Here is an 11,659-nt window from a genome sequence, read left to right as displayed (position 1 = left end):
CCACATAAATTGGGATTTCCGCTGTCATTTTTTATTGACTAAATGGACCTGTGAAAATGTGGATTACAATGTATTATAAAGTATTTATAAAGTTTATTAGCTCTCGTCTCCCTCTCTCAAATTTTTGCTTGATGGAAGTGATGTTTGTTATCATCTTAGCCCATAGTGCACATCCTATTACAATTGTGCTCAGGATGTTAAAGAGTTACAGTACTAGAACAATAATAAACAAAAGCGTTTAGGAGAATATATATATAATAATTATATAATAATCCTTCCAATTATACAAAGTAAATAATGTGTATCTCAGAGGTAACACTTCAAGCACGGACTGATAAGTATCAAATATAATGCTATGGCAATATTATATAAAAATGTCAAATATAAAATAAAATAACACAGTATTTATTTTGTACCAATAAGAAAAAATTCACATATCAATTAATAAGGGACTTCTCTCTGTTGCGAGTAAAATCACTGTTGCAATATAAACTGTAGCAATTTAAACTAGTCAATCTAGCATACAAATAAAACGTTCCTTGTATCTAAAAATCTGTGAATATAGATCACTTAACAAATCACACTATGGATGCGTGTATGAAAAAATGTCCACCATATACCAAACATATATTGTGTATATGCCAATCTTCAGTTATTTGCAACTGTGGATACAAAGTACCTTACACCTCAGGCCAAGGTATGTATATGCTGCTCCTCTCGGCAGGCTGGTCTGCGTCTAGAAGGAGGAATAGATTGCGACTCCTGTCAAAGTATAATACCGTAACTCCTCTCGGCGGTCTTTTCTGCGTCTAGGAGGAGAGGTAGGTTGCGTCACGCTGACTTGCTCTTGTAATGTCAAGATTATATGCTGGAAAATCTGTTAGTTGCTGAAAGAGGATACTGTAGCACAGGGGTGTCCAAACTTTGTTCTCCAGAGGTTTTGGAACTACATTTCCGATGATGCTCAGCCAGCATTTTATCTAGCTGAGCATCATGGGAAATGTAGTTCCAAAACCTCTGGAGAGCAAAGTTTGGACACCCCTGCGTGTAGCGCTACAGATGTATTCAGGGATTGAAAGTGTTGGAGTGCTTATTCAGAGCACCAAATAGCACCATCCCTCTTGTTTGGTCGTCTTTTGGTCTCAAATATTCAGCAAATCTTTTGACGATTTAGAGCTGTAAGAAATTCCTTCTTGGTTGAAATAGAATAAAAGTCTATGCGTTTTGCCCCAAACTGGGCTTTATTAAGACTGGTATTGCTCTGTCTGGCATAGTCCATTTAAAAAGGCCTCCCTTTACTCTCATTGGTGCTCAGTATTTTTAAATTTAAGGTGGACAATTAATTGAGTGAAATTTTAAGGTGGACATTCATTGTATTAACTTCTGCATCAATGATTAAGCAGCATATACACACCTTGGCCTGAGGTGTAATGTACTTTGTATCCACAGTTGCAAATAACTGAAGATTGGCACATACACAACATATGACTGTCTGAATCTTTAATATATGTTTGGTATATGGTGGACATTTGTTCATACACGCATACAAAGGCCCCAAAGTCTGGCAGACCTGATCCAACAGTGCGGATCAGGTCCGCCAGACCATACGGAGAGCAATACACTCTCCGTCTTCAGCATTGCACCAGCAGCTCACAAGAGCTGCAAGTGCAACGCCGCCCCCTGCAGACTCGCGGCCAATCAGCCTCCAGTAGTGGGGTGTCAATCAACCCGATCGTACTCGATCGGGTTGAATTCTGGCGATGTCTGTCCGCCTGCTCAGAGCAGGTGGACAGGTTATGGAGCAGCGGTCTTTGTGACACGGGGCATCAAGCTCCATTTGGAGCTTGATAGATAGGCCCCACAGTGTGATTAGTTAAGTGATTTATATTCACAGATTTTTAGATACAAGGAACGTTTTATTTGTATGCTAGATTGACTAGTTTAAATTGCTACAGTTTATATTGCAGCAGTGATTTTACTTGCAACAGGGAGACGTCCCTTATTAATTATAATTCTAGGGAACGTGGCACTCAAATGTTTTTGTAATAATTTTTAAGGTGCAATGTACATGCAGCCACTAACAATAATATATGTACAAAGAAAAGAAAGGACTAATGATAATGATTCAAAAGTCAAAGAATGGCAAGGCCGCACCAATGCAAATTTATAAACCACTTTCCACCATTTATTAAGACCAAATGTATGCTAAGTATCACATCACATATAATAATAAGGATATAAACTCAGACAGAATCAGTTGGCTAGGTAGCCACAATGTAGGAAACACAGTGCATATAGCACGCTCCCAAACCAGCTTTATCTGATGAACTCATTTTGCAGCAAAAAATAGGAGCACTTAATGCAAATGCACACTCCAAAGGTTAGTAACAAAGGTATGATATTTGACACGGTAAATATCCACATCCAAATGTTTAAATACTTTGGTGCAATTGTATCAATTGTGGATCAATCCCAAAGGAATTATACTTATATGCAGAGGTTGATATAATAAAATAGCCACGCTTGCAAAAGTACCTTATAACTTATGATCCATCCACCGGTATAAGGAAAGCTGTTATCGACACCAATTAGCACTTTTGTAATGTTCCTTGAAATTTGAACCCAAAAGTTCCGTAGTAATGCTATGCAAGGTGGTCGATAATATCCAAGAGATCTTGTTCCGCAACAATGCAACAACCTTTTTGCTGCTTGTGACGTTTATTCCAAGATGCAATACTTTGTAGCATATCAGCCAGATCAGTCGTCACCAAACAAAGACCATCGGCTAGATTTAGAGTTTTGTCGGTAAAGACCCGCGTAGCTAACGCTGCTTTTCCAGCGCACTCTTAAGACAACGCTGGTATTTAGAGTTGTCTGAGTGGCTGTGTTAGGCTCAGAAAAGGGAGCGTTGAGCATAATTTACCTTCCCTTCAGCTCTCAATACCAGCGTTGCCTACAGTAGCGGTAAGCTGGAAAAACGTGCTCGTGCACGATATCCCTATAGGATACAATGGGGCTGAGCTGGCTGCAAAAAAGCAGTGTTCAGCTCCTAACACAGCCCCATTGTTTCCTATGGGGAAACACTCTCTAAGTCTGCACCTAACACCCTAACATGAACCCCGAGTCTAAACACCCCTAACCTTATAATTATTAACCCCTAATCTGCCGCCCCCGCTATCGCTGACACCTGCATTATATTATTAACCCCTAATCTGCCGCTCTGGACACCGCCGCAACCTACATTACCCCTATGAACCCCTAATTTGCTGCCCCTAACATCGCCGACACCTATATTATATTTATTACCCCCTAATCTGCCCCCCCAACGTCGCCACCACCTAACTACACTTATTAACCTCTAATCTGCCGACCGGACCTCGCCGCCACTATAATAAATGTATTAACCCCTAAACCGTTGCACTCCCGCCTCGCAAACACTATAATAAATTTTATTAACCCCTAATCTGCCCTCCCTAACATCGCCGCCACCTACCTACAATTATTAACCCCTAATCTCCCGCCCACAACGTCGCCGCTACTATAATAAATGTATTAACCCCTAAACCTAACTCTAACCCTAACACCCCCCTAAGTTACATATAATTTTAATTAAACAAAATAATATTCCTATAATTAAATAAATTATTCCTATATAAAACTAAATACTTACCTAGAAAATAAACCCTAATATAGCTACAATATAACTAATAATTACATTGTAGCTATTTTAGGATTTATATTTATTTTACAGGCAACTTTGTATTTATTGTAACTAGGTACAATAGCTATTAAATAGTTAATAACTATTTAATAGCTACCTAGTTCAAATAATTACAAAATTACCTGTAAAATAAATCCAAACCTAAGTTACAAATACACCTAACACTACACTATCATTAAATTAATTAAATAAATTAACTACAATTAGCTAAACTAAAATACAATAAAATAAACTAATCTATAATACAAAAAAAACAAACACTAAATTACAGAAAATAAAAAAAAATTACAAAAAGTTTAAACTAATTAAACCTAATCTAAGCCCCCTAATAAAATAAAAAAGCCCCCCAAAATAAAAAAATTCCCTACCCTATTCTAAATTACAAACGTAATCAGCTCTTTTACCAGCCCTTAGAAGTGCTTTTTGCGGGGCATTGCCCCAAAGTAATCAGCTCTTTTACCTGTAATAAAAAATACAACCCCCCCCAACATTAAAACCCACCACCCACATACCCCTACTCTAACCCACCCAAACCCCCCTTAAAAAAACCTAACGCTAACCCCATGAAGATCTCCCTACCTTGAGTCGTCTTCACCCAACCAGGCCGAAATCTTCATCCAAGGTGCGCAGAGAAGGTCCTTCATCCGGTAGAAGTCTTTATCCAGGCGGCGTCTTCAATATTCATCCATCCGGAGTGGAGCGGAGCCATCTTCCAAGGTGCCGACGCGGAGCCATCCTCTTCATCCGGAGTCTTTGAATACAATGACGGTACCTTTAAGTGATGTCATCCAAGACGGCGTCCCTTCAATTCCGATTGGCTGATAGGATTCTATCAGCCAATCGGAAATTAAGGTAGGAAAAATCTGATTGGCTGATGCAATCAGCCAATCGTATTGAGCTCACATTTACAGTTGCCTGTAAAATAAATATAAATCCTAAAATAGCTACAATGTGATTATTAGTTATATTGTAGCTATATTAGGGTTTATTTTCTAGGTAAGTATTTAGTTTTAAATAGGAATAATTTATTTTATTATAGTAATATTATTTTGTTTAATTAAAATTATATGTAACTTAGGGGGGTGTTAGGGTTAGAGTTAAGTTTAGGAGTTAATGCATTTATTATAGTAGCGGCGACGTTGTGGGCGGGAGATTAGGGGTTAATAATTGTAGGTAGGTGGCGGCGATGTTAGGGAGGGCAGATTAGGGGTTAATAAAATTTATTATAGTGTTTGCGAGACGGGAGTGCGGTGGTTTAGGGTTTAATACATTTATTATAGTGGCGGCGAGGTCCGGTCGACAGATTAGGGGTTAATAAGTGTAGGTAAGGTAGCAGCGACGTTGGGAGTGGCAGATTAGGGGTTAATAAATATAATATAGGTGTCGGCGATGTTAGGGGCAGCAGATTAGGGGTTCATAGCTATAATGTAGGAGGCGGCGGTGTCCGGTCGGCAGATTAGGGGTTACATTTTTTTATTAGAGGGTTGGTGATGTGGGGGTGGCTCGGTTTAGGGGTACATAGGTAGTTTATGGGTGTTAGTGTACTTTGTAGCACAGTAGTTAGGAGCTTTAAGTTCCGGCATTAGCCCATAAAGCTCTTAACTACTGACTTTTTTTGGCGGTAGGAGTCTTGTCGGTAGAGGCTCTACCGCTCACTTCTTCCAAGACTCCAAATACCAGCGTTAGGCAAATCCCATAGAAAAGATAGGATACGCAATTGACTTAAGGGGATCTGCGATAGCCTGGAGTCGCGGAAAGGAAGTGAGCGGTAGACCCTTTCCTGGCTGACTCTAAATACCAGCGGGCGGTAAAAAGCAGCATTAGGGCCCCTTAACGCTGCTTTTGATGGCTAGCACCAAACTCTAAATCTAGGCGCATGTGTATAATGCCGGATGACGTGTTTCACCTCTCCCAATTGGGGTTTTGCCAGGGCTTCATCAGATAGCTGTCATTGAGCCTAAACGGCTCTTTTATATCCTCCATTCACCTTTTTATGCTTCCTTAAAGCCGTACCACAAACTTGTTGGTGATAAAAACTTTTTAACAATATATATAAGAAGGTCTAGTTACATAGAGAGAAGCAACAGCTTGGCAATAATATAATTTTTAAGCAAATTAATTTGTATTTGTTACATTTACTGTTTTAACTATCGTAGCTAATGCTGATCTTAATCTAGTATAAAACAGCAAAAACAAGAACAACAAAATATTAAACAACATGTGCATAACAAACTCGTATAAACAAATGTATGCTTACTATAGGAAACAGGCATAGTCTATTTTTTCATTTAACCCCTTAGGGGCTAAACTTTGCAATCTATACATCCATTTTGATTCTTGTTGGAGAAGTATTTTGACATAATTTCCACCTCTTCTCTTTAATTTGGGATGCTCTATGCCAATCACTTTTAAACAGAAGTAATTTGCATCATGACATACTGCAAAATGTCTAGCCACCGGACTATCAACAACCTTGTGCTTTATGTCATTTCTATGCTCCTTTACTCAATCTTTTAGCTCTCTTCCAGTTTTCCCAATATAATATTTGGGGCAAGAACAGGACAATAAATAGATGACCCCCGATGTGTTGCAAGCTATCCATTGTCTAATTTTAAACAATTTGTTTGAATTAGTTACAAAAGTTTTAGGCCTAGATTTAGAGTTTGGCGTTAGCCGTGAAAACCAGCGTTAGAGGCTCCTAACGCTGGTTTTAGGCTACCGCCGGTATTTGGAGTCAGTGATTAAAGGGTCTAACGCTCACTTTTCAGCCGCGACTTTTCCATACCGCAGATCCCCTTACGTCAATTGCGTATCCTATCTTTTCAATGGGATCTTTCTAACGCCGGTATTTAGAGTCGTTTCTGAAGTGAGCGTTAGAGCTCTAACGACAAAACTCCAGCCGCAGGAAAAAAGCAGGAGTTAAGAGCTTTCTGGGCTAACGCCGGTTCATAAAGCTCTTAACTACTGTACCCTAAAGTACACTAACACCCATAAACTACCTATGTACCCCTAAACCGAGGTCCCCCCACATCGCCGCCACTCGATTAAAATTTTTTAACCCCTAATCTGCCGACCACCAACTACGTTATACTTATGTACCCCTAATCTGCTGCCCCTAACACCGCCGATCCCTATATTATATTTATTAACCCCTAATCTGCCCCCCTCAACGTCGCCGACACCTGCCTACACTTATTAACCCCTAATCTGCCGAGCGGACCTGAGCGCTACTATAATAAAGTAATTAACCCCTAATCCACCTCACTAACCCTATCATAAATAGTATTAACCCCTAATCTGCCCTCCCTAACATCGCCAACACCTAACTTCAATTATTAACCCATAATCTGACGACCGGAGCTCATCGCTACTATAATAAATGGATTAACCCCTAAAGCTAAGTCTAACCCTAACACTAACACCCCCCTAACTTAAATATAATTCAAATCTAACGAAATTAATTAACTCTTATTAAATAAATTATTCCTATTTAAAGCTAAATACTTACCTGTAAAATACATCCTAATATAGCTACAATATAAATTATAATTATATTGTAGCTATTTTAGGATTAATATTTATTTTACAGGCAACTTTGTAATTATTTTAACCAGGTACAATAGCTATTAAATAGTTAAGAACTATTTAATAGTTACCTAGTTAAAATAATAACAAATTTACCTGTAAAATAAATCCTAACCTAAGTTATAATTAAACCTAACACTACCCTATCAATAAATTAATTAAATAAACTACCTACAATTACCTACAATTAACCTAACACTACACTATCAATAAATTAATTAAATACAATTGCTACAAATAACTACAATTACATAAACTAACTAAAGTACAAAAAATAAAAAAGAACTAAGTTACAAAAAATAAAAAAATATTTACCAACATTAGAAAAATATTACAACAATTTTAAACTAATTACACCTACTCTAAGCCCCCTAATAAAATAACAAAGACCCCCAAAATAAAAAATTCCCTACCCTATTCTAAATTAATAAATGTAAAAGCTCTTTTACCTTACCAGCCAATAGAATGCGAGCTCAATCTGATTGGCTGATTGGATCAGCCAATCGGATTGAACTTGATTCTGATTGGCTGATTCCATCAGCCAATCAGAATATTCCTACCTTAATTCCGATTGGCTGATAGAATCCTATCAGCCAATCGGAATTCGAGGGATGCCATCTTGGATGACGTCCCTTAAAGGAACCGTCATTCGTCGGGAGACAACGGAAGAAGAGGATGGATCCGCGTCGGCTGCTTCAAGATGGACCCGCTCCGCAACGGATGGAAGAAGATCGAAGATGCCGCTTGGAGAAGATGTTTGCCGGTCCGGATGTCCTCTTCTTGCCGGATAGGAGGAAGACTTTGGAGCCTCTTCTGGACCTCTTCAGCACCGGATGCCAGGACGGATCGGTGATACCTGGATGGTGAAGACAAGGTAGGAAGATCTTCGGGGGCTTAGTGTTAGGTTTATTTAAGGGGGGTTTGGGTTAGATTAGGGGTATGTGGGTGGTGGGTTGTAATGTTGGGGGGGGGTATTGTATGTTTTTTTTTACAGGCAAAAGAGCTGATTTTCTTGGGGCATGCCCCGCAAAGGGCCTTGTTCAGGGCTGGTAAGGTAAAAGAGCTTTTACATTTATTAATTTAGAATAGGGTAGGGAATTTTTTATTTTGGGGGTCTTTGTTATTTTATTAGGGGGCTTAGAGTAGGTGTAATTAGTTTAAAATTGTTGTAATATTTTTCTAATGTTGGTAAATATTTTTTTATTTTTTGTAACTTAGTTCTTTTTTATTTTTTGTACTTTAGCTAGTTTATGTAATTGTAGTTATTTGTAGCAATTGTATTTAATTTATTTATTGATAGTGTAGTGTTAGGTTAATTGTAGGTAATTGTAGGTAGTTTATTTAATTAATTTATTGATAGGGTAGTGTTAGGTTTAATTATAACTTAGGTTAGGATTTATTTTACAGGTAAATTTGTCATTATTTTAACTAGGTAACTATTAAAAAGTTCTTAACTATTTAATAGCTATTGTACCTGGTTAAAATAATTACAAAGTTACCTGTAAAATAAATATTAATCCTAAAATAGCTATAATATAATTATAATTTATATTGTAGCTATATTAGGATTTATTTTACAGGTAAGTATTTAGCTTTAAATAGGAATAATTTATTTAATAAGAGTTAATTTATTTCGTTAGATTGAAATTATATTTAAGTTAGGGGGGTGTTAGTGTTAGGGTTAGACTTAGCTTTAGGGGTTAATCCATTTATTATAGTAGCGATGAGCTCCGGTCGTCAGATTAGGGGTTAATAATTGAAGTTAGGTGTCGGCGATGTTAGGGAGGGCAGATTAGGGGTTAATACTATTTATGATAGGGTTAGTGAGGCGGGTTAGGGGTTAATAACTTTATTATAGTAGCGGTGCGGTCCGCTCGGCAGATTAGGGGTTAATAAGTGTAGGCAGGTGTCGGCGACGTTGAGGGGGGCAGATTAGGGGTTAATAAATATAATATAGGGGTCGGCGGTGTTAGGGGCAGCAGATTAGGGGTACATAGGGATAACGTAGGTTGCGGCGGTGTACGGAGCGGAAGATTAGGGGTTAAAAATAATATGCAGGGGTCAGCAATAGCGGGGGCGGCAGATTAGGGGTTAATAAGTGTAAGGTTAGGGGTGTTTAGACTCGGGGTACATGTTAGAGTGTTAGGTGCAGACGTAGGAAGTGTTTCCCCATAGGAAACAATGGGGCCGCGTTAGGAGCTGAACGCTGCTTTTTTGCAGGTGTTCGTTTTTTTTACAGCTCAAACAGCCCCATTGTTTCCTATGGGAGAATCGTGCACGAGCACGTTTTTGAGGCTGGCCGCGTCCGTAAGCAACTCTGGTATCGAGAGTTGCATTTGCGGTAAAAATGCTCTACGCTCCTTTTTTGGAGCCTAACGCAGCATTTTTTGGAACTCTCGATACCAGAGTTAATTTTATGGTGCGGGCAGAAAAAAGCCCGCGGAGCGTTAACAGCCCATCTACCGCCAAACTCCAAATCTAGGCCTTAGTTTTTTTGTATATGACTGCAGTACGTGCACTTACCACATGGGGACACCCAACTCTTTGTTGTAAATTGCTTATCCAATTTTCTGGGGATAAACTTCTTTCAAATTTGGAATGCATAAGGGTATCCCTGAGACTAACTGCTCTTTTAACTCAGTTAACAAGGGATAGGGAGAGAGAAAATTATGTAGTGCTATATCAGTATGCAAAATGTGCCAATGTTTACGCATTATGGGCGCGATCCGATATACGGCGTAGTTTGCGGCGCAAGCGAGGGAACCCGCATCACCCGCAGTTTCAGCTCGCATCTCGAGCTATCCAATATACGGCGCCGTCAAATGCTAACGTGCTGTAAGTCGGATAAATCAGCGATGTCCAGAAATCTGCGCAAGTACAAATTTCTGGCGTCGCCAGTGACTTGCGCCACGTTAGAAACTGCCGGCGCCTACAAAACCTGACTAAAGTATGAAATCACCAGCACTGTCTAACACGCCTCCCTAACATAGCCCGACAAGTCTAACACACCTCCCTAACATAGCCCGACACGTCTAACCCTCTATCCGCTATCCCCCCTCACTAGCCTAACAATAAAATATGTATTAACCCCTAAACCGCCGCACCCAAACCCCGCCGCAACATAATAAAGTTATTAACCCCTAAACCGCCGCCAGCTATATTAAATCTATAACCCCCTAAAGTGAGCCCCTAACACCGCCGCCATCTACCTTACCTACCCCCTAAAGTGAGCCCCTACCCCGTCGCTATCTATTTTAAAATTATTAACCCCTAATCTAATCCCCCTACCCCGCCGCCATCTATATTAAATTATTTAACCCCTAAAATACTAAACTATCCCTACCACTAAACCTAAGTCTAACCCTACAAATAGCCCTTAAAAGGGCTTTTTGCGGGGCATGCCCCAAAGAATTCAGCTCTTTTGCCAGCAATTAAAAGGGCTTTTGGCGGGGGTTTGTCACAAAGTAAACTGCTCTTTTGCCTACAATCTACATCCCCCTACACCGCGGCCACCTATAATAAATGTATTAACCCCTAATCTAATCCCCCTACACCGCCGCCAGCTATATTAACTATATTAACCCTAATTATATTAGGGTTAATATAGTTAATATCGTTATTATATTATATATATATATTAAGTATAATAACCCTATCTAACTCTAACATCCTAACTAAACTCTTATTAAAATAAATCTAATATTAATATTATTAATTAAAATAGTCCTATTTAAATCTAAATACTTACCTATAAAATAAACCCTAAGATAGCTACAATATAATTAATAATTACATTGTAGCTATGTTAGGGTTTATATTTATTTTACAGGTAAATTGTTAATTATTTTAACTAGGTATAATAGCTATTAAATAGTTATTAACTATTTAATAGCTACCTAGTTAAAATAATTACCCAATTACCTGTAAAATAAATCCTAACCTAAGTTACAAATACACCTACACTATCAATAAATTAAATAAACTACCAATATCTATCTAAAAATACAATTAAATAAACTAAACTAAATTACAAAAACAAACAAACACTAAATTACAAAAAATAAAAAAAAGATTACAAGATTTTTAAGCTAATTACACCTATTCTAAGCCCCCTAATAAAATAATAAAGCCCCCCAAAATAAAAAAAATTCCCTACCCTATTCTAAATTAAAAAAAGTTCAAAGCTCTTTTACCTTACCAGCCCTTAAAAGGGCCTTTTGTGGGGGCATGCCCCAAAGAAAACTGCTCTTTTGCCTGAAAAACCCCCACAATACCACCCCCCAACATTACAACCCACCACCCACATACCCCTAATCTAACCCAAACCCCCCTTAAATAAACCTAACACTACCC

This window comes from Bombina bombina, chromosome 5 (genome assembly GCF_027579735.1).
Source record: "Bombina bombina isolate aBomBom1 chromosome 5, aBomBom1.pri, whole genome shotgun sequence".
NCBI lineage: Eukaryota > Metazoa > Chordata > Amphibia > Anura > Bombinatoridae > Bombina > Bombina bombina.
This window is presented reverse-complemented; position numbering follows the sequence as displayed.